Source organism: Sus scrofa, chromosome 8 (genome assembly GCF_054392235.1).
Source record: "Sus scrofa isolate SSC_HxYL_T2T_F1_AM1 chromosome 8, Sscrofa_HxYL_maternal_Yorkshire_Landrace_v2.0, whole genome shotgun sequence".
Lineage (NCBI taxonomy): Eukaryota > Metazoa > Chordata > Mammalia > Artiodactyla > Suidae > Sus > Sus scrofa.
Window position 1 is genome coordinate 15,277,847 of NC_139390.1, and position 23,700 is coordinate 15,301,546.

At 38.4% G+C, this 23,700-nt stretch overlaps 1 protein-coding gene across 7 annotated transcripts in view; it reads right to left on the reverse strand.

Annotated features, from left to right (window-relative positions):
• Positions 1-23,700, reverse strand: part of KCNIP4 (potassium voltage-gated channel interacting protein 4) — a 1,125,192-nt gene that overhangs the window by 130,804 nt on the left and 970,688 nt on the right. The window lies entirely within an intron of this gene.

Genomic DNA, 23,700 nt, shown 5'->3' on the forward strand with positions numbered 1-23,700 from the left:
CAAACGAAACAAGGTGTGTTCAGAGAATGTTAACCCAGGAGTAGATGGAGAGGTATCTGTGACTTCAGACAGTAAGGGAGGACTCAAGGAAAATCAGTAAGGACCTAGAGGGCAAGCCAGCAAGTGCTTGAACAACTATTGGTGTCGGGAGCCACATCTGTCCAGCTCAGCATTAACTCCACCACTCTAAGTAACCAGAAGCCTGGATTTGCATGTCAAGATAAATCTACATATGTATAATATATATCTTGCCTCCCCAAATCAGTTTGGAAAATGTTGACTACAAAGCAATAGCAAAAAGACCAATTTAAATCAAAATCAGACCATCCTTGTAATATAGACCTGGTAAATGGATCTCTTCATGCTTTTCTACTTTATAATTCCCATCTTGGCATTATAAAAAGTCGTGACTGCAAGGCTACCAATCTATTTTGCTTTGTAGCTGTTCATCCTACCATTAGAATCCTTTGGCTAAAAAACCTGGTACATCTCTTGTGTGGGGGATCACAGCAAACTGTAAATCACATACATAAATTACATCAGATCATTTCCCTGCTTAAAAGACCCCTAAAGTCTTCATGTTCTCCTTAGAAAAAAAATCCACACTTTTCTGCCACTGACCCCAATCCCTGCACCATCTGGACCGGCCTCACTCCGACAGCATCATCCACCACCCACCCTGTTGCCTCAGACCATCAACCACTGGCCAAGTCACCCTTCTTGGCTTTGTTGGAACTCACACAACAGGTCCCTCCTCTGCCCTTGATGCTTATATGGTGTAAAACATCTTCCTCACTTGACATACCAAGTGTTAGTTGAGAGCCTGATGCATGTGAAGAGATCGATATAGGTCTGACAAATGAATGGATTCATGTTTGATACCAAAACAAGACCCCATTTCATTTCCCTGATTAGTATCTAAGTAAGCTTTTAAATTTGTAAGATAAACCTGATTTACATAAAAGAGCCTCTTTAATTGGCTTCTTCATACTATATTTCTAAAGGGAACTGCCATCTAAGTGTCCTCTCCTTTGTAAACCTGTCTGGGATGTGATGATTTTGCTTTACCTTCTCAAGCAGGACCTCCTGGTTCTTTGTTCATGCCCTTTCAAACCTCCGTGCCATTGCAGGTGCAGGCTGTGTGTCACCAACTATCAACTTCTACCTGCCCAGGCAGCCTTCAAAACTCCATCCAAGTACATTCACCTTGACAAACTTTCCCTATGGTGTCTACAGCCTTCCTGAAGAAAGAGGGGCCTCCTCTCTCCTCTGCCCTGTCGTCTCTGTTGCTCCTTGTTGTACAGCCCATTGTTCTGGGTGTCACCCCCTCTCGTAGAGTAAGATCCTATTCTGAAAGGAAGGAGAGTGAGAAGGTTCTACCAGCTATCTACAATAAGAGAGAGACTGGTGTTACCTCTTATGCAGCTCCTTTGCTTCAGATTTGCTTTCTTGACATCTAGACAAACTCTACAATCATACCTGAAACTGGAACGTGGCAGACACGCAAGAAATATTTGCTGGTTGCTTGATTTCCTCCTTTTCTCTTAAATTCTGATATCTGCCAAGCTCACTCTCTGACAGATTCCTGGACCCTCAGGCCTGGGTGTGGGAGAGGGACTTTTCTGCTTCCCAAGTACCTAAGCATTAATGTTATACTCCTTGCCCCCTCCCCAATTTGGTAATTAATGATGTTCTTCCTTAGGGTGTCTTCTGAACAGCACTTGGGACCACGAAGTATATGGGTTATTATTTTCAATCAGTAAAGTCTTAGATTTTTAGTTCCTGTTTTACTACTTCAAGAAAATGACTTTGGCCAGGTGATTAAACTTTTTAGGATCTCTGTCTTTTCCTTGTAAAACAAAAAGAGTTTCTCCTAAAAGATCTTGGGTGTTAAACATCAGTTTAATGTCCCTTTTAGGAGTATATTTAAATACTAGGAGCTGGGTAAGAGGTAACACTGGTCTCTCTTACTGTAGTTAGCTGGTAAAACCTTCTGTCTCTCACTTCTTGGCAGAATAGAGTCTCACTCTACAAATATAAATTGTATATGGTTACTTCCTCATTTTTATGGTGTTTTGTCTTCCAGGAGAGCTTTAGCTTCTGGAGGGCAGAACTAGACATACAATCTTCTGTCTTTCTCCTTCTCTCTGTCTCTCCTCCCTTCCCTCCTCCCTCTTCTTCTCTGCTCTCAGATCATTCTGCGCCCTTCCCCTTAGAGTACAGTGTTTGAGTGTTCAAGCATGGTAGTAAAACAGATTGATCCCAGTGTCTATGATCTTGGGAACATTTATTTAATCTCTCTGAATCTCCGTCTCCTCATCAATAAAATGGATTAGCAATAGTACCCACTGCATAACATTGGTAGAATCTATAGAGATGATATATAAAGCAATTAGCACAGTGACGGTTCATAAGGTACCCTCAATTAATGTCAGATATTAATTTTCTGTCAGTTCTTTGAGTATACCCTTCACATCTTTTCCACATGCTATTATCTCTATCTGAAATTTTGTTTTACTTCATTGTGGCCTAGTTAACTTCCTTCATCCTCGTTCTTTCAATTCAATAATCACCTTATGAGGAAAATTTTCTCTGACAGACTGAAATAGATTATGAACAGCTTTACTATATGCTCCTATAGTTTCTGATATTTCTTCTTTATAGCATTGTCATAAATATAATTAAAACCATTGATGATGGAGTTGCATTGTGGCTCAGTGGTAACAAACCCAACTATGATCCATGAGGACAAGGGTTCCATCCCTGGCCTCCCTCAGTGGGTTAAGAATCTGGCATTTCCATGAGCTGTGGTATAGGCTGCAGATGCAGATCAGATCTGGTGGTGTTGTGACTGTGATGTAGGCTGGCTGCTGCAGCTCCTGATTCAGCTGTTAGCCTGGGAAATTCCACATGCTGCAGGTGCAGCAATAAAAAAAAATAACAAAATAAAAACAAAAAAAAAACACCCCAAACGATTGATGATACAGTTATGTGTTTGATATGTCTTCCTTACTGCAATGTAAGACTGAAGATTTCTACTTCCAGCCCTTAGAGAATAAAGCATAATAAAGCATACAACTAGACAAGTTTCAGGCATACCTCAGAGATATTGCATGTTCAATTCCAGATCACCACAATAAAGTGCATATCACAATAAAATGAGTCACTTAAGTTTTTTGGTTTCCCAGTGCATATAAAAGTTACATTTGTACTATACCGTAGTCTATTAGAGTGTGCAAAAGCATTATGCCTAAAAAATGTACAAACCTTAATTAAAAAATACATTATTGCTAAGAAATACTAACCATCATCTGACAACACAGTTGTCAAAACCTTCAATTTGAAGGGAAAAAAAAAACTTCGATATCTTTAAAGCAGAGTAAAGCAAAGTGTAATAAAATGAGGTATGCCTATGGAGGAGGCAACTTTCAAGCCCTGAATAGGAAGCAATGTAAAACTGCAGTACCGGAGAGAAAAGAAACCTAGGACGTGAGCTCCACAAATGCCTTGGCTCCCTCTGCTTGGGAACATGTTACCTCCTAGTTGAACAGGTGGAGCTTGTGCTCACTGGGCTGAAGTGGCAGAGACTGGAATTTTCAGGGCAGGTGCTGGAGAAGAGAGACTGTTCTGTGCATCAGAGGGGAGGACATGTGTGGGAATTCAATGTGGGACACTGTAATGGTTAATCACATGTGTCAATTGTGACCAGGTTAAGGGATGTTCAGATAGCTGGCAAAATGTTATTTCTGGTTATGTCTGTGAGGGTGTTTCTGGAAGAGTTTTGCAACTGGTAGGTTGAGTAAAGAAGATCACATTCACCATTGCTGGTGGGCATCATCCAATAAGCTGAGGGCTTGAATAGAGCAAAAAAGTAGAGGAAGGGCAGTTTGTTCTCTGCCTGAGTTCAGACATCCATCTTTTCTGCCTTTGAAGATTAGTGCTCCCTGGTTCTCAGGTTTTCAGCCTCTGACTGGGACTGATATTGTTGGTTCCACTAGTTCTCAGGCATTTAAATTTGGACTGGAACTATACTTTCATCTCTCCTGGGCTTCTAGATGGCAGATGGTAGATTACAGGACTTATCAGCCTCCATAATTGTGTGAGGCCATCTCTCGTAATAAATCTCTTTCTGTATTTCTGTATATATCCTATTGGTTATATTTCTCTGGAACATCCTAATGAATACAGTCATTGACTAAGGGCTGAGTGATGCATAATGCTCAGCCAGTTGAAGATGCTTCAGGGCTGAGAATTGAATGGAGGTATCAGAAATTGTGCAAGGTTGGAAAATGCTGGACTTCTTGCCCAGGCTGAAAAATTAAAAAAAAAAAAGAAAGAAAGAAAGAAAGAAAAATGGGAGAGATAGAAGGAAAGAAAGAAATTGCACTGCTGTACTGAGCACCTCTGGCCTTCACTGGAGAGCTCAGAAGGACTATGTTTTTGGAGTAAGGATAATTTCCCAGAGAAAGGACCACTCCCTATAACCAAGTGTAAAATCAAAATTGACCTATTCTAACAAATAACAGACTTGAAGTTGGCAGGACCAAAAGTACTATAAACTATGGAATGCCTTCCAGAGCCTACTCAGCACACTTTAAAAGATAAAATGAGGTATGCCTGTGGAGGAGGCAACTTTGGTGTATTGCAAAAGTGTCCATCATGCTATCAAACATAAGCAGACATGTGAAGGAGTAGGAAAATGTGCCCCACACTCAAGAGTTTTAAAAAAGCAGTCAATACAAACAGATCCTAGGATGACACAGATATGGGTCTTTAAAGAACAATGATAGTCTTAATAATTGAACATGTGAAAAATTATAGCAAATATAAATTTTAGATGTGAAAAGTAAAATATCTGAAATGAAAAGAACTTTTTTTAGGGTTTAACAGCAGATTGAGAACTACCGATGAAAGTTAAAAGCTTGAATGGAGAAGAAAATAGAAAAATTGTCCAATCTAAATAACAGAGAGGAAAAGGGATTAAAAAATAAACAGCTCTTTAGTAATTTATAAGACAATATCAAATAGTCTAACATGAATGTAGTTAAAGAACCAAATGAGATGAGAGAGAAAAATTCAAAAAATAAATGGCCAAAATATTCCAAATTTTTTTATAAATGTCAATGTACATATGTAAGAAAATTTGAAGCTCAATCAAGATAAATACAAGATGAATCACATATTGGTGAATCATAGACAAATTGCTGGAAAAATTAGAAAAATATTAAAAGAGAATAAAAGGACATGTTATGTATAGATGTAAAATAATGAGAATAGTTTTTAACCAGAAACAATAGATGACAGAAAGCAATGGAATAAGTTCTGGAGGGAATAAAAAGACTTTTGACTCAGACTTCCATATTCAGTGAAGAAAGTTTTACGAGAATAAAGATGAAATAAAGATATTTTCAGATAAACCAGAGCTGAGAGAAATCATAGCTACTAGACCTTCATTAAAAAGCAATACTAAAGGAATTTCATCAGACTGAAAGGAAATTATATGATATGGAAACTTAGATTGACAGGTAGAAATAAGGAGCACTGGAAACTGAAAATAGGTGAATAAATATAAAACGTTATCTCATTTTCCTCTTATTTCCTTTGTTTAAAACAACCAAAAATTATTGTGGGGCTTATTACATTTTTAGATATTACATTTCTGACAATAACAGCATAAAGTATGGGGGACTCTAAATGAAATTTTACTGTTGTACCTTTTACAAAAAGTGGTACAGTATTAACTCTGGTCTGAATAAGTGAAAGAGATATATTACAGTCTCTAGATGCCAAGGAAACAAATGAAAATAATAAAAGGATGTGAAGTCAAAAATCCAACTGAGGCATTAAAACGCAATATCAAAGATATTTGATTAACCCTGAAGAAGCAGGCGACAGAGGAATAGAGAAGTAAAGAGAACACATAAGAGAGTAGACTTATAGTCAACCATATCATGAAATCAGAAACCAGATCTTTCTTATTCACTGCTATATGCCCTTTGCTTTGCACAGTGCCTAAGAGAGATTGTTCAGTCAATAACTAATGAATGCATTAAATTAGACTGTCTATCTGATGGTCTCAAGATGTGTAGATTGGCCGCATGTCTGTAACTGACAGATGCATTTGGCATCAGCTTGGTATGCTTTCTCACAGCCTGGGAAGCAGTGTCCTCCCCACACTCCAGCTGGATAACTGTGTGTGAAGGCACTCTGCTAAGGACGGCATTGACTGCATTCCCCAGCCAACAGCACTAAAGAAAATTGATGGTAAAGGTAAGTCCTTCAGTAAAGTGCTTTAGTATGGAGGGCATTTTACCCCCAGAGTAACCAACTACTCTTTGACAGATAAATGACATCACACAAACATTTATTCATTTATTAAAAAGCACCTATGATAATGCATATATCATAAATAACGTTTGTTGTAGAATTATAAATACGCAGTGGTCGTAAAAAAAAAAAAAAAAACTTCCTGTTCTCTAGGGTGGAAAAGAGAGATGGTTCCCTAGCCATCTACACTGATGGGAACATCCATTACATTATATGACTTGTTTATCAGTTTCTTTTATTAAACCTGAATTCTCTGAGGAAAGGATTCTGTTTGTTCATTAATTCATTTATTCAAAAAACATTTATTAAACACACTCAATGTGTTTTGTACCAGGTGCTGAGAATCCTGCAGTGAGCAAACTAGACAACAATTCCTGCTTTAATTGATCTTACCTTATAGTCAGGGAAGAAAAAGTAGTAAGGAGAAATAAATAGCAAACTATAAAGTTTGTCAGATAGAAAGCAGGGCTGAGGTCTATTGGTGAATAGATGGAGAAGACGCCTTGGGAAAAACTTGTAATTTTAAATGCGATGGCCCAGGAAGTTTTCACTGGAGTTACATTTGAGCAAAAACACCTAATGAGATGAGAAAGCTTCTTACTCTATTTTGATTATTAGCAACTAGTACAGTGTATTACATGTATTAGCCATTAATATATGTTTATAGAGTGATTCATCTTATTAATTTGTTCAATTACTATTAATCGACAACCACAATGGACACATTAATAACTTAAATTAACTGGTTATATCCTGCTGAATCCAATAATCTATCACAAATGTATTACCTCACACATCAAAATTAAGTCAACTCCCTTATCCCTGAAACTAGAAGTTAAACCAATCCACTAGGGTACTAGTACTTCAAAAACCATGAAACAAAGCAATACAAAAAAGAGAATAAAAAGTAAGTGTGCAAATAAGTAGGCTGCTTAAAACTGTGATATAACGGAATGAAAAGGCATTCATTTGTAACATAGGAAAGCTTTCATTTTACAAAGCCTGACATTACTGAGAACAAATCAGCCTGTCATCATCTTGGTTGCTCCATATTTCTGACCTCTCCGCATCTCAACAGTGTATTTACAAGTGGTCATTTTTCAGAGACTGCTTTTCCTGTTACACAAAAAATACCATTACATGTAAATGTCAGGCTTCAGGAGTGAGTGATGGGCCATGAATTATGAATTCAACAAGTAATGATGATGGTGATAGAAGTGGTAATTTCACCGTAGTGAGAATTACGCTTATCTTCCTCCTTTTTCTAGGATAGCTGATAGCAAAAACGAATATTTCCCGTGGCTTTGCATGGGAATAAAGGCTCCGACTCCGTAATTCACAGCCCTGTTTCAAGCTTCCATCTTGTGCTTTTGAATTATGAACAATGTTTTTCTTCCTAGATCCTAAACCCGTGGATGTCTGGTGGAGGAAAATGGCTAATAATGTTTCCACAGACACAGCGTCTTCCATGAATCAATAACTCTGACAAAATCACCGGGCATTGAAGTGGCACTGTGATCCTGCCTGTATCTCCTTTGAATCAGTGACAAGCTGATTCATGAGCAGTGACTTGGTGCTGGGACACGGAAGCGCATTGCTCACTGGCTGCAAATGGGAACTTCCCACTGGCATGTCTATTTTTTAAATGGACTGAGGGCTCATCAATATACGCACATGCATAGAGTTCATTTTGCTTTTCAAATTTATTCCCAAAGAAACAGGGCTCCAGATAATGTGGAGTTTGTACTCTGGTGATACTTCTTGCTGAAAATTGCCGTCAACCCACACCAATTTGTTACTGGATCCTGCAGTCAACCTGCAATTGTAATCATTTACCTTTAAAAGGTTAACAACTGAAAATCAAGGGAAAATATCTACATTTAATTTTGTGACTATGAACATTGGAGGCCTCCGGTGGACCTTTGTAATTGACCTGTTTTTTGAATGATTGTGAAACAAGGTACTTTCTTTACTCCAGAAGGAGGGGTCCAGAAAGTGCTTGAATTTGCTGGAAATAATATGCAGAATCTAAATGCAAATAGAGTAAATCTGACTCCACTGAGAGCTGCCACTTAAAGACACCTGTCTCTCGTGGAATGCATGCTAGTCTGTCAGCTGCTCTGTTGTCTCTCTGCTTCTCCCTGCCTCTCTTTTCCTTAGCTTTATCTCTCACTCTCTTCAGTCTTTCTCACTTATTTCTGTCTCCCTCTCTGCCTCTGTATCCCTCTAGCTCCATGTCTATCTGTCTTTGTGCTTCTGTGTGTCTATTGGTATCTCTCCTTTCTCTGTCCTTTGATTTCTCTTTGTCTCTGCCTCTGACGCAGTCTCTTTCTCAATCAAGGCAGGGTCCCATCTGATCTTCTTTACCTTCGTGTTGATTGCCTGCCTCATGAAACATTTAGGGAGAGCTTTAGTCAGCTGAGCATGGGATAATCATTGCAAGTTACTGCTAAGCAAATGTCAGTAAACACCTAGATTGTCAGAGGCTCCAGCGCTTTCCAAACCAGTACTAAGTTCCTGTGTTTGTCCACAATTCTGCCCTGCTCTGTTGGCAGAACGAGCCAGAGAATGTTGGTAGGAAATAACAGCATGCTGAAGGTATTCTTTTTCTTGGGGTCCTTTAAGATTCATCATCGAAGCCCAATTTTCCTTCATTCCTCTGCAAAGATTGCCAAAATGGCTTATGTTGTGATCTTTTGGGTTAGTGTTGAGAAATTATTTGTATTTCCTACAAGTAGGGTGACAAGACCTCCTGGTTTGCCCAGGACAGTGCCAGTTTATGAACTGTCCTAACATCCCATTTGTTAACACCCCTTTTCTTGTGCTCAGAAATGTTCTGATGTAGATGGCAATTGATCTAGTCACGCTGTGTTAGCAACTGGTGAGGTCTGTTCCCACAGAGTAACGTGCAGTCGTCAATTTCATTATACTGTCAACAATGTGAATTCTGTAACTTCCTTTTAAAAGTCATATTTTAAAAATAGTTATAATTAGTAGGAAAGATGACACAGGGAATTAAAATAGAAGTACTTGAGAGTTCCCATCATGGCTCAGTGGTAAGGAACCTGACTGGTATCCAAGAGGATGTGGGTTTGATCCCTGGCCTCTGCCAGTGGGTTGAGGACCCACTGTTGCTGTGAGTTTGGTGTAGGTCACAGACATGGCTCAGATCCTGCGTTACTGCGGTTATGGTATAGGCTGGCAGCTGTAGCTCTGATTTGACCCCTAGACTGGGAACTTCCATATGCCACAGGTGTGGCCCTAAAAAGCAAAACAAGCAAACAAACAAATAAATAAAACACAAATATTTGCATATGTTGGTATATTATTCAGTTTTTTTTTTGTTTTTTTTGTTTTTGGTTTTGGTTTTTTTTGCCTTTTGTGTTTTTAGGGCTGCACCCATGGCATGTGGACGTTCCCAGGCTAGGGGTCTAATTGGAGCTGTGGCCACCGGCCTACACCACAGCCACAGCAATGCCAGGTCTGAGCCGCATCTTCGACATACACCACAGCTCACGGCAAGGCCAGATCCTTAACCCACTGAGCAAGGCCAGGGATCGAACCGCAACCTCTTGGTTCCTAGTCGGATTCGTTTCTGTTGCGCCACGACGGGAACTCTTCAGTTTTGTTTTTTTTTTTTTTTCAAAGAGAAGGAAATCCTATCATATGTAATAACGTTATGAATTTGGGATATTAAGTGAAATAAACCAATCACAGAAGGACATGATTCCACTTATAGGAGGCATCCAGAATAGTCAGATTCATAGAAGCATAGTAGAATGGTGCTTGCCCAGCAACGGAAGAGGGGTATATGGGGAGATGCTGTTCAGCTGGCAGAAAGTTCCAGTTGTGCTGGATGAATTTGGTGCAGAAATCTACTGTACAACATGGTGCTTCTACAGTACCCCATTGTGTATTAATACTACTCTACTGTGCAGTTAAAAATTTAATGGGCTAGGTCTCACCCTGTGAGATAAAACAATATAAAAATTGTACCGGCATTAAAAATATAACATTAAAAAACATAAGTCATTTATGTAAAATTTGTAGTAGAAGACGTGCAGCTTTGAAGTCAGAAAGAACTGGTCTGAACGAGTTCTGACACTCTTTGTTCATGAGGTTTTGAGAAAGTAACTTAAACTCACTGAGCCTCTTTGATCTCACATGTATCTTGGGAATAATAATAATAATAATAATAATAATAATAATAATAATAATAAATGTCAGCCTTTGTTGTGTCCTGGGATGGTTAAGAGGTTCAAGAATTCCATATACACAGCTCCAGGCTAGAAAATGCTCTCTTCCTGAAAAATGTTTAAGGCTCAGCACCCAACTCAAGAAGGAATGTTTCAAAAAATGATAGTAGTACTTTTTTTTGATAGAGCAGCAATTAAAGCATCCTCAAATCTTTATCTCTTTAATAATAATTAATAGCTATTTAATAATAGTTTTATTATAACTATGGATTAAACCTAAATCCAGTTGTATTCTTTTCTTCAAGCTAACACAAATAACTCATTTAAAAATATATATGTATTTTAAGAGATTTTAATGATAAGTGTTGTAACTTCAAATTTTCCTTTGGGATTAGTCAACCATGCATTTAAAATTAGAAAGCTAGTTATAACTGAGTGAGGTCAAATCTTCTAATGACAAGAAACCACAAATGTAATTTGTAAATTGGGTTTTAATAAGATTTGGGATTATAAAGTTCATTTTCTTGTCAAACAGAGTGTTTAGTATATAGTGAATCTTTCTGCCCCTTCACTACCCCAGTCATATTCATTTTGGCATAGCCTAGGCTACCTCTTCATTTTATGATTGGCCAGTTTCCTGACTGCTGCCCTTTAATAACATGCTTGAAAGAATTTTTCAGAAAAAAATTAAAACCTGTTTCCTTTTGCTCATTCTATTCAGCTCCTTTTGGTATAAAATCCTTGAGAGACTGAGAGTCCATTATAAGAACTCTGGCTTTTACTTAGAGGGAAATAGGCAGAAAATGAAAGATGTTGAGCAAAGGAGTGAGGTAATCTAACTTAATTGTACTCCAGAAATATTCAGTGTGCACCTACTAAATGCTGGAAAAAACAAACCTAGTTCTGCTCTCATAAAACATACAATGTAATGAAGAAGGTAAATATGAGCAAATAATTTAAAAAAATATATAAAAGTCCTCTAAATTTCCCTTGAACATGATCTTGCCCTAAGGAAAGATGGAGGTAAATAATGACTAAAAGGTAGCCCTCTAACAACAATAGTAACAAGATCTTTCTATGTGCTAAGTACTTTATAAGCATTGCATCATTTAACCTTCACAAGAACTACATGTGACAGATAATATTATGATCGCCAAATCACAGGTGAGGAAGTTAAACATAAAGAGGTACCTGCAGCTTATAAGGGGCGGTACCCGGCTGTAAGCACATGTCCACCTGTCTGCCTCCTGTGCCTGACATTCTGACTTCCTTGCTGCACAAATAATGGCTCCAATAACTACACCACACTTGTTGAGTGTGTCTAATTGTGTAGCCTTCAGCTATAGGATATTTGTTTCACTTTGAAATGGTTTTTATTTCCTTCCCTGCCCCCTCAGTTAGACTTCTTAAAATTCATCCTAGCTTGAATGTAGTACTAAAAACTTGGGGACCTGTATTCCTTTATTAGAAATGCTGCCTCAAATTCCATTTTCTGCAGGACATCCATCAAATTCCTGGTGATATTAAAAAATAATAATGCAGTTGAAGAGAAAGCTGCACTAGGAGATCCAATTTCGTCATCTGAAAAATAGGGGTAATAATACCTGACACTTACTAATCTCAAGGAAGTTAGGAGATGAATGAAGTAATTGTTTCTGCAAAAATCTCTTAAATGTAGAAGAAATAACATATAATCCATTATAACGTCCCATGTGAAACACTATTTTCCTATCCTTTTGGGTCACTATATTCAGTCTTCATCTTTCAACAATGTATTTATTCTATAAAACTATTTGCTCATTAAGCTAAACAACAGTATTTATTGAGTATATTATAAGGAGGACTCTTGTGCTAGGCACTTGGGATAAAAATCTAATAAAATATGCGATGAAGCTTATGTTTACAATTTTGTGAATACCAATTAATTGGTTTTGGCTGCTCATTAGAGTCAAGAGGTGCCTTAGAAAAATTAGCCATGCCTGATCACTCCAGACTAAATGAGCTGGGTAATTCAAATGTGAAGCCAAATTTGAGAACCATTGTTCTGTTCTGGGCTGATCCCATACCAGAGAGGTTTTCCTAAGAGCTGTAGTTGTACGTTTCTGACATTGCATCTAGTTTCCATATGGACATTGTGCTGGGTTGAGAGGTGTTCTCTCAAAAATTCATGTTCACACTGAACCTCAAAATATGACCTTATTTGGAAAGAGAGTTTTCTCAGATGGAATTAATTAAGATGAAGTCATACTGAATGAGGCTGGGCCCAAAACTGAATGACTCGTGTCCTCATAAGGAAGGGATACACACACAGACACACACACACACAGACACACACACACACACACACACACGGATGAAAGCCATGTAAAGATGGAGGCAGAGATTGGCATGATGCCACCACAAGCCAAGGAAGGCCAGTGATGGCCAGCAACCACCAGAAACTAAGAGACAGGTAAGAACCAGATTTTCCTTCAGTGCCTCCAGAAGAAATCACCCATGCCGACACCTTACTTTCAGAGTTGTGGTCTCTTAAACTGTGAGAGAATAAATTCCTGTTATTTGAAGCCATCTGCTTTGCAATAATTTATTACAGACACTCTAGGAAACTAAAACAAACATCAATTAACAGATTTTTAAGAACCAGAGAAAAATCAAATTATATCACAGCCATGTATTCTTTGTTGATTTTCTGTACGGAGTCCCTCAGAGTATAAGACATAGTGCTCTACGTGTGATATCATCCTAATAGTACTGGTAGTTTTTGTAAATCACTCCTAAGCACATTTATTCCAGGTAAATTAATCCACTACATACTACAATTGAGTGGATTTCTAACTGCATGGAGCTGTCTTGTTCTGTACTCTGCAGTTAGGATTAGGTAAATCTCTGTTGTAGATAAGCATTTACAAAGAACTAATCCAGAAGTAAGGATCTTCCCAACTTTGTTCCTAATTAAATAATCATATATTTGTTGAATATCAGATGATGCTCCATATACTGAGACAGATAGCCAGAGTCCCTGTAATAGCCCACAAAATGTGTACAACCCTCCCACCCAAACGCATCTGTCTGTTTCATCTGCTATTTTCACTCTTCTCATTCTGCACATGCTACCGATCAGTCTCTGTGCCTGAAATGTCTGACCTTGACTTCAAGCTCAAGTCCTCACAATCCTTTAGGTCTTTACTATAACCGTACCATCTCAGGGAGACCTTCTCTATCATCCTATTTAAAACTGGCTCCTCATGTAACCACTTTTTCTGGCTTTATGTCATAGATTGTTCTATGGTGTCAGGATTGTGTCCCCACCCCAGATTCATATGTAGAAGCCCTGGCCCCCAGTACCTCAGAACCTTTAAAGAGGCAATTAAGCTAAAGTCGTGCCATTAGGATGGTCCCTAACTTAACGGTGTCCTTACTGGAAGAGGAGAGATGCTAGGGATGTATGAACACAAGGAAAGGCCGTGCAAGGACACAGTGAGAAGGTGGCCATCTGCAAGCCTCTGAGAGAGGCCTCCAGAGAAGCCAAACTGCCAACACCTTGATCTTGAAATCTAGTCTCCAGAACTGTGAGAGAATACATTTCTGTTGTTTAAGCCACCCAGTCCTAGAAAGCTAATACCATCAACCATAACATTTATTGTCCAACCTGGAATACTAAGACTGGAAAGGGGGACACTGTTAATGATGATACCAGGACAACTGGCATAATCTGCAACTTCTCAGGTAGAGCAAGATTTTTGGTAACCCTCTCCATAGAGCCTGTCACTATTAACATACAGTACACTTTAGTTTGATGTTCATTACCTGCCGGTATCCACTGGATGGCAAATTCCTTGAAGGCAGGGAATTTCTGTATTTTTATTGCTTCATACCCAGAGCCTTAGTGTCTGGCATATGAGAGCATCTCAATAAAACGTATGATGAATAATAAATGTAGATTTTTTGAGTGGTTTATGTTCATGTATCTTTATATAAAAGACACCTGTCTTAAGGTGACTACCAATTATTTTGCACCTGCTATATGCTAAGTATTTTGCCTATGTTACCATTCATCCTTATAATAACTTCGCAAGTTGGGCATGATCCCTACTTTAAAATCAACAACCTAAATATGTCAGAGGTTTTAAGTCACTTCTTCTATATCCCTCAACAATTAGTAAGCATTTAATCTCCTGTATGCATCTCAATGCAAAAAGATATTTGCATATTCTCAACAGTTAGGAAAAAATACAATCGCAGATTTCTAACTCATTAAATCTGTTGAGGTGATCAATTCTTACTAGCCATAATATTGTACATGTTGAGGTACAAATGATAGACCCCAAATTATATCAACATGGGTCCAGGAGCAGTCATATTCAGTGTAGTTGGAAAGATCCCTAATACTTTAATCCTAAATTCTCTATCAGCAGAACAGAAAAATCAAGGGCAACAAATCAATGTCCTGAAGATGGATATGAGTAGCTCTTCCTGTTAATTTGATTTTTAGTAACTAATGCTTTAGGCTGACACACAATGTGAAATACTGCCCTTGAAGGCAGGCAGCTCTGTCTGCCTCTTGACATTTTTATTTATTAGAAACCGAGTCAGGAAAATCTGAGGTTAAAATTTATCACAGCAACCAAGGGGCCGTGTCCTGCTGAAGGAAATGAATTTCATGCCAGTTTGGAAGATATTGTGATACCTTTCCATAAGTAACTAACTTGACCACATCAAAATGGTGCCTAAGAGAATTTTGATTTGCATAAAGTGCATTTTGAAGGCAATTTGGAAATAGCACCATATATGTAATAAAGTCTCACACTATGTGCCAATTTGAAAGCAATGCAATACTCAAAATTTTGTTATATTTGTCAAGGATTTCATAACTTCAAAGCTAGCAGACTGAATGAATGGTGAGCTATATAGGATATTGCTTTAGGGCAATATCTTGTAATAGAAACTCTGGCCATCCTTGTTAGCCTTATGGAAACATCCAATTAAGACCTTAAATTATTTGAGGTTGTCAAGAGCGTGTTCTTCAAGTAAAACATAATCTCTCTATAATTCACCCTAACCAGGTTTCACCCCAAATTCAGTGGGGCTAAAATTTTAATTTCCCAGATCCTATCATCACTCATTTCAATTCCACAAATGTCTGTTAATACTTTAGTCTCATTTAATTCTCCTTGTTGCCTTCTCTTCCCAGGCCCTTAGATTTTTATTGGAGAGAGAGTGAACTTTTAAGAGATAAAAATGAAATAATTTAGAAATAAGATAATTTCATTTCAGAGACTGATCCTGTGCCTTCCTGTATCATTCAGAACTCCTTACATGGTACTGAATTCATCAGATATTCAGGCTCTTCCTGATCTCGATGAAATGAAATAGAGGGCTGTTTGAGAAACCCCAAAGCTTCATGTTTCAGAAATCTGCTATGACTCAATGTTATAAAAGGCACATTATAAAAACCACCTTCTATTAACTTTATAAGAACCATTTATAAAGGAAGAAACTGAACTCAGTAATGTTTTAGTTTGCCCAAGATCAGAAGTTCAAAAACTAATGGAATGTGTCTGTGAGCTGGTCTGTCTGAATACTAAAGCCACACATACGCTATTTATGTTTCATTCATCTCTGTCTACCCAGCACTATATATGGTACCTAGAATTGGCTGTTTAATACATATTTGTTAAATAAATGAATCAATGTTGAGTGAATTCCAAAGGAGAAAGGAAGGTTCCTTGTTAATGAATAAATCATAACTTTTTCAAGGTTTCCAAAAACAATTAGCATTTCATTGGGACAATCTGAAATGCCAGATCCTGGCAAACCTGTCAGCTGGAGACAAGGGCATTCAGAAAACTGAGCCTTGAAAACTTTCAGAGCCAGCCCTTACTCTGAGGAATCAGTGTCAGGATGCTTGTTAGTGGGAGCTGAGGTGGGGTGGGAAGTGGTGGTCACAGAGAACCCAGCATTGTCAACAAATGAAGAGTCTGAGATAACAGTGCTGTTAAAATACACTTGGATCATAAAAAGGAACCGATCTGAGTTATGAAACTGAGATAAGATATCCTTACAGAGTGAGAGCAATATTGTGCTCTCAGGCTAAAATTTCATAGGAAGCTTGTGGAAATGGCTTTGTGAATGAGGGAAATCATGGAGCCTATCTCATTCTCTGAATGAGTAAGGCCAATGAATTAAATGTGAACCTGAACATTGCAGGTGCATAGAACTGAGCTGGATAGTTTGCCTCATAAATATCTTTATAACCAAGATAGATCTGAGGTTCACATGTGCTTCTGGGGACATCGAACTGAATACCTTTGAGCTTCATGTTAGTGAAGATAGTAACAAACACTTTTTCTTTTAGCACTTGACATAGCACTATCCAATTTGTTTTGTTTTTATTTTTGTTTTGTTTTTTGTCTTTTTAGGGCTGCACCCGAAGTATATGGAAGTTCCCAGGCTAGGGATTGAAAAGCAGTTGTAATCGCCGGCCTACACCACAGCCACAGTAACACCATAATCTGAGCCATGTCTGCGACCTACGCTGCAGCTCTCAGCAACACTGGATCCTTTAATCCACTCCAGGGATTGAACCCACATCCTCATGGATACTAGTTGGTTCTTAACCCACTGAGCTACAAGAGGAATGCCAAGCGCTATCCAAATTGATCATCAAAATATTCCTTATAGGGAGTTCCTGGCTTGGCTCCCTGGAAATGAATCTGACGACTCAGGTTCGATCCTTGGCCTTGCTCAGTAGGCTAAGGATCTGGCGTTGCCATGAGCTGTGGTGTAGGTCCCAGACACAGCTCAGATTCTGGCGTGGCTGTGGTGTAGGCCAGCAGCTACAGCTCTGATTCAACCCCTAGCCTGGGAACCTCCATATGCCATGGGTGAGGCCCCCAAAAGACAAACAAAAACAAAAACAAAAACAACTTAAAAATATTCCTTATAAAATAAACAAGATAATAAGGATATATTGTCCAACACAGGGAATATAGCCAATATTTTATAATTATAAATGGAGTGTAACTTAAAAATCGTGAATCACAATGTTGTAATCTGAAAATTGTATATCAACAGCACCTCAAAAATAAAAGCTTCAAAAGTAAAATAAACAAAAGACAAGTCCTGAGATATACATGTTTGGTGTTTACAACCGCACCTCAAAAATAAAAGCTTCAAAAGTAAAATAAACAAAAGACAAGTCCTGAGATATACATGTTTGGTGTTTACAGTCCACATTTTGCAAATGAGAAAATTTAGGAAGCTTAGGAAATGTACAGCTCCATTGCTGTTTAGCTGAAACTCTTGTTCAAGGCATCTCACAGTGGTTACCCTTTTCCTTTCTGTTCTTGCTACTTAAAATGGTACTCAGACCATCAGCCCCATCTGGGAGCTTGTTAGAAGTGCAGACTCTTCGGAACCACCCCTGAGCAACAGAATCATAATTTGCATTTTAATAAGATCTTCAGGTGATTTGTATGCACATGAAATTGTGAAAAGCACAGTATACAGCGTGTCATTTGAGTCATCTAGAAGGCCTCTGCTTTGAAAACCCCATTTCAATTTAATATGAATGGGGGGACGGTTAGGGGAGAGCACCGTCATTAAGAATAAGCTGTCCATCTATGAATCTTCTCAGAAGGTAACAGGTTTAAATACGCATGGCACAAATCATGTCATTACGGTGTAGGTTAAGACCGTGAGTCCTGTTTTGCCATTTCCTGTGTGGCTTTGGAAATACTCCCTAACTCTCCAGGCTTCAGTTCCTCAGCTGGAAATGAGGATAATAAACACACCAACTGCATGAGGTTCTGTGATAATCAAATGAGATGAGTACTGAGAGCCAGCATATGGTGGGTAGGCAGTAATGCCCATTACTTCAAGCCTGATTTGCAACAGAGATGCACTCTAGCTGTCCGTATTACCAAGACAAACTTTTAAGAAGGTTCTCTTGATTTGCTCTTAACTTAATCCTCGGACCTCTATCACAGAGATGTACTTCATGTTAACATTGACCGGTGGGATTCTGCCCAGTGGCACCAACTTGTTGTGGGTTTCAATTTGTTATCCCAGAAGGGACCCTTGAGACAGTTGCTAGACTTTTTCTCCTGGGGATTTTTCATTTAGTCCAAACTTGGATCCTAAGTGGCCAAAATCATTAGGTAATGGAGTCATTTGAGCTCTCCCTTTTTGGGACCTACAAGTCTGGCCCTTTTAGGGCTTGATAAACTTTTAAAAATTATTCTTAAAATCCACAGAACAAGTGGGAAGTTAAATTCTCTTCTCCAGGGGTCTGGAGAGAAGAGGAGGGAGGAATGTAGTCTGTGCTGGGGTGCAGGAAGCTATAGAAATTGAGTTTTAGGAAAGGGACTGATTAACAGCAGGGTTAGCTGAAAACAAGTAGCCATGAGTCCTCAACTCAGTCCCCAGCCCCACCAGCTGGTGCATGGGGTATTTTAAAGAAAGGAGTTGAATATAAGTTAATTGGATCTGTCATTTCTGTTAAGTGCAGTGGTAGTAAAAATACTGAACTTTTATTCCAGCAAGACAATGAACATGGAAAATGCTTTATCAAAATGTATTTAACAGAAATGAGTGATTATTAATGTACTATTGTTTCTTATAGGGGAAGAATTTCTTTGCTTCAGTATGTGTGGTCTGCAATTTAAAATGGGGTATCATAAACCACTGGGATAAAAGTATATGAGGCTAATCCCACTGTGCTGTTTGTGGATGCAGAATCATTATTCTTTATAGAGCAGGCAAATCCTTAAGAGGCAGGTTGACACCAAGGTTCTGAACACACTGCAAACTGTCAAAGGCATATAATGAACTTAATAATGCAAAACAAAATGTGAGTAGAGTGTCTTCAATCTTCTTGCTTTTCTGCTTAAGAGCAATCTTGTATCTTTCTGTGGATCTTTATTTTGCACTATTCCTTGATTTGACACTTCCGACTCTGCAATGATTTCCACAAGGCAAATATGAACAGACCAGATGAATGCCAGGGCAGGGCCTTCCCCTCATTTGTTCATTCTTCCTCCAATTCCTTCTGACAGAGGACCCCAATTTTGATGAGCCAAAGGAAAGTAGCATTTTTTTTCTTCATTGTGGACTTTAAAGGTATGCATAAAAATTATAGGCCACAGTCCTTACCAACTCTCCAAAGACAAAATTTTTTATTTTCAAATGGAAAATAATTCTGTTTCCTTAAAACGTAAAGTAAAATGGCATCAATCTTTAAACATGTTCCTATATTTTGAAGGAGCTGAATTTCCTCTTCAAATTATTATAATTTAGTTGATGCTTAGTTTCACCCACAAGATCTTTCACGTGGCTTCTTTCTTAGCTGCATTTGAAATACCTGCCTCTATATTTTGTTAGCTTCTTAAACTTCATTTTTCTCTTTAACCTCATTGAGAGTTTTCTTTTATACTTTGTCCCTTCGTTATATTTTACTGACGATTGCCTTTGTTTTATGATATCATATTGTATTTTATCTTTTCTTTCTATAGTTTTATATGGCTCTATTTCTTTTGTCTAGTTTCTCATAATTTTTCAACATGTTACTTTCTGTTTTAAACATTTGCCTCATTATTTTATTACTTCTTCAGTTTTATAGTTTATAATTGTCAATATTTATTATTTCCACCTTATATTTATTCTTTTTGTTAAGACCAGGCTGTCAGCCACTTAAACTGCTCTCCTTTTAATTTAGTTTTGCTTGTTTCTAGCTTTAACTCAGTTTTGATCACCTTAAAAAACTTTGAGCGAATACTGTTTTGCCAGAATGTTGTATTTACTTTTAACTCTTAATGTACAGTAGTAGGCAGAGGAAGAGATCATAAAAGTGGCATCTGGCTATAGAACCTATGATCTAGACAACAGAGCTTGCAACGAGGTAACATTCCCTCCCTTCTTTGTTTTCCTTTCTGAACATAAGCTTTGTGAGAGCAATGGCCCATGCCTGTTCTGATCTTCTTGTGACTCCATTGTCTGGCTCATCGGAGGGATTTAATGAAAATCTTTAATGATTCAGAAGGATTACTAAAGATTACATGATTCTATTAACAACAGAAACGATTTCTTAGCAGTATGTGTCAGACATTCTCCTGATAACTTTCCATGCATCAACTCAGTCTTCACAACAACCCTAGGAGGGCGGCCTTGTCCTTCTCACCACCCTACTCTCTACATGAGGATGCTGAGACCTGGGGAGCTACAGAGAGGCCTGCCCTGGTTACTCAGTACTGAATGGTAGAGCCAAGACGAGAACAACTGTAATCTATTGCCAGCCAAGGGCCTTAAAAATCACTTTCCTAGTGTCTGGCACATCATGTACTAACTGGTCATAAGAGGCAGGTACTCTGGGAAAAGGCTATCTTTAAACAGACCTTTCTGCAATTACTAGCAAGGACACAACGAAGGTATATGGCCTCTCATAAATCAAGGTAGGCTAACTAATCAGAGGAATAAAGCCTGGAACTTAATCTAGAAAATTCATGACTAACTGGCAATACTTTCATTGCCTGAGCAGATTCCTTTGAGCAGGTTCCCACCTAGCCCTCCCTGCTCTGAGACTATCCTCATGGCCCCACTCGATTAGATTATCAATTTTAAATCAAACACAGCAGGTGGTGCCTGGCTTTCCTTGATGGGCTCCTCTTAGTTTGCCAAAGATTTATGGAAGCAGTATTTTAAAGAATTGCATTTACCCACGGAGCTAATTTTCTTCTCAGTTAGAATTCCATCATTCCTTAGCCCTAAAAGTAAAAAGAGAACGAAGAACTGAATCAACTAAGTACAGAAATTTCTACATTTCTGTATATGATATATTACCCTTCTTGAGTAGAGTACCTCCTGGCTCTCATAGTCAAGCTGTTCACCTAGATTGAGATTCAAGATTTGAGAGAAAAATTTCATACATGCTTGATTTATAGGGTATTATTGATTTATTGACTTTCTAGGGTGTGTTACTAGTTCAAGACTTATACAATTTGAAACCCTAGTCCAGTCTTACAGGTGTCAAAAACTATTTGTCAATTATGCATTGATAACTCAGAAGCTGTCTGGAATTTTCTGTATGAAATAAACAACACTATGATTTTCACATTATCTTTTATTTTAAGGTGGGTCCTTAAATACAGCAAAGAAAACGTTTTTGGCTGTGCTGGCAGCATGCTGAGGTTCCCAGGCGAGGGACTGAATCTGTGCCATGGCAGCGACCTGAGCCGCAGCAGTGACATCACCAGATCCTTAACCCACTAAGCCACCAGGGAACTCCAGAAAAAAACTTTATTATATATTTATAAAATTAATTCAAAACATACCTAGTTAATACATTGAAGTGAAACAACTCATCAATGTCTTGAGTACTCTCAATTGATTATTGAGTCCTTAACAAAAAAATCTTCTTTAATTAAGCCTTAACTTTCTAACTATCCTGATTAGAAAATGCTCAACTAATAACATAAGCTTAAATACCAAATTTTTAAATTTATGAATTTTATGCAAGAACTCTTGCTTGGAATTCAATTCCATTTCTATCCAAATAAATCTATAAGGTTGTAATTCTACTCATGTTTATCCCTAGTTATCTGAGGATTTTGCAATAGAGACAGTAGTCAGAAGGCATTTTAGGAGGAAGGAGGAGAAAGGAAGGGGAAGGAGTTGTCTTTGGTTTTTTTTTTTTTTTTTTTTTGTCTTTTTAGGGCTGGACCCAGGGCATATGGAGGTTCCAAGGTTAGGGGTCAAATTGGAGCTACAGCTGCTGGGCTACACCAGGGCCACAGCAATACCAGATCTGCAACTTATGCCACAGCTCATGGCAACGCTGGATCCTTAACCCACTGAACAAGGCCAAGAATTGAACCTATGTCCTCACAGATACTAGTCAGATTTGTTGCCACTAAGCGATGACGGGAACTCCTAAAAGAAGGGGTGTAAGGAAGGTATTTTCCAGTCCAACTCTAAGATATCAGGTAATGTTATTAGAATTTAAAAGTAAAAATATTCCCTTGGCTGATATGGTGTTCTCATATGGAAGGTGTATTTGTTTGCCAGGGTTGTTATAACAAAATATCAGACTGGGTGGCTTAAAGAATAGAAATTCATTTTCTCACAATTGTGAGAAAATTGGGCATTACCACGAGCTGAGCTGTAGATCGAAGACAGAAGCTCTGATCCTGCATTGCTATGTCTGTGGTGTAGGCCACCAGCTGTAGCTCCAGATTGACCCCTAGCCTGGGAACTTCCATATGCTGTGGGCGCAGCCCTTAAAAAAAAAAAGAGAGAGAAAAAGATAACGTCTCCTTTTTTTCTGAGCCTCTCTCCTTGACTTGCAGACAGCTGTCGTCTTAACTACACCATCATTTGGTCTTGCCCTGTGCTTTCACATCCCTAGTGTCTTTCTTTTCTTATAAGGACCTACATCATACTGGATCAGAACTCCACTTTAATGGCCTCATTTTTACTTACTCCTCACTTAAAGCACCTCATTTCCAAAGCAGACATACAGTTATATTTTGAGGAAAGTTTGGGGAGGTGGTTAAGACTTCAACTTATGAATTTCGTAGGGGACATAATTCAGCCAGTAACGGGAAGGTTTCCATAAATGTTTGCTGGTTGCTGAAGAGCAAAGGGCAGTCAACTTGGAAATGAAAGTGAGTATGAGGGTTGCTGTCCAACATTATCCACCAAGACGTTGGCAAGGGGAACACGTTAGTATCCTCTGGTTATCTGGAGGTCCATGTCACCCTTCCCAGTCAGTCCTTTACTTCCCCTTGACTGAATTATCATGGTACTGTTATAACTGGTGACCCAGACTCATCTGTATCTTACACTTCTGTGAGACTAGGCTTTCTAAAGGGTAGTTCCAACATAACAAGATCACATTCATTCACTAATTCAGGCAATGCATGCTTCAGAGTGTCCGAACTCTCCTAAGAACAGGAGATACAAGAAAGAACAGTCAAAGCATTCCACTATTCCCCATTGCTAACCAGATAAAGTCCAAATTCCCTACTATGTCATTCAAGGTTATTCCGTCCTTAGACTTGCCCATTTTTCAGTGTCATTTTTCATTTGTGTTAACCTTCCACAAATGTCCCTACTGTTGTATTCACATAGGACTATTTTTTATCTTCTGTACGTATTTTGTACTTTTCAACCCATGTACCCT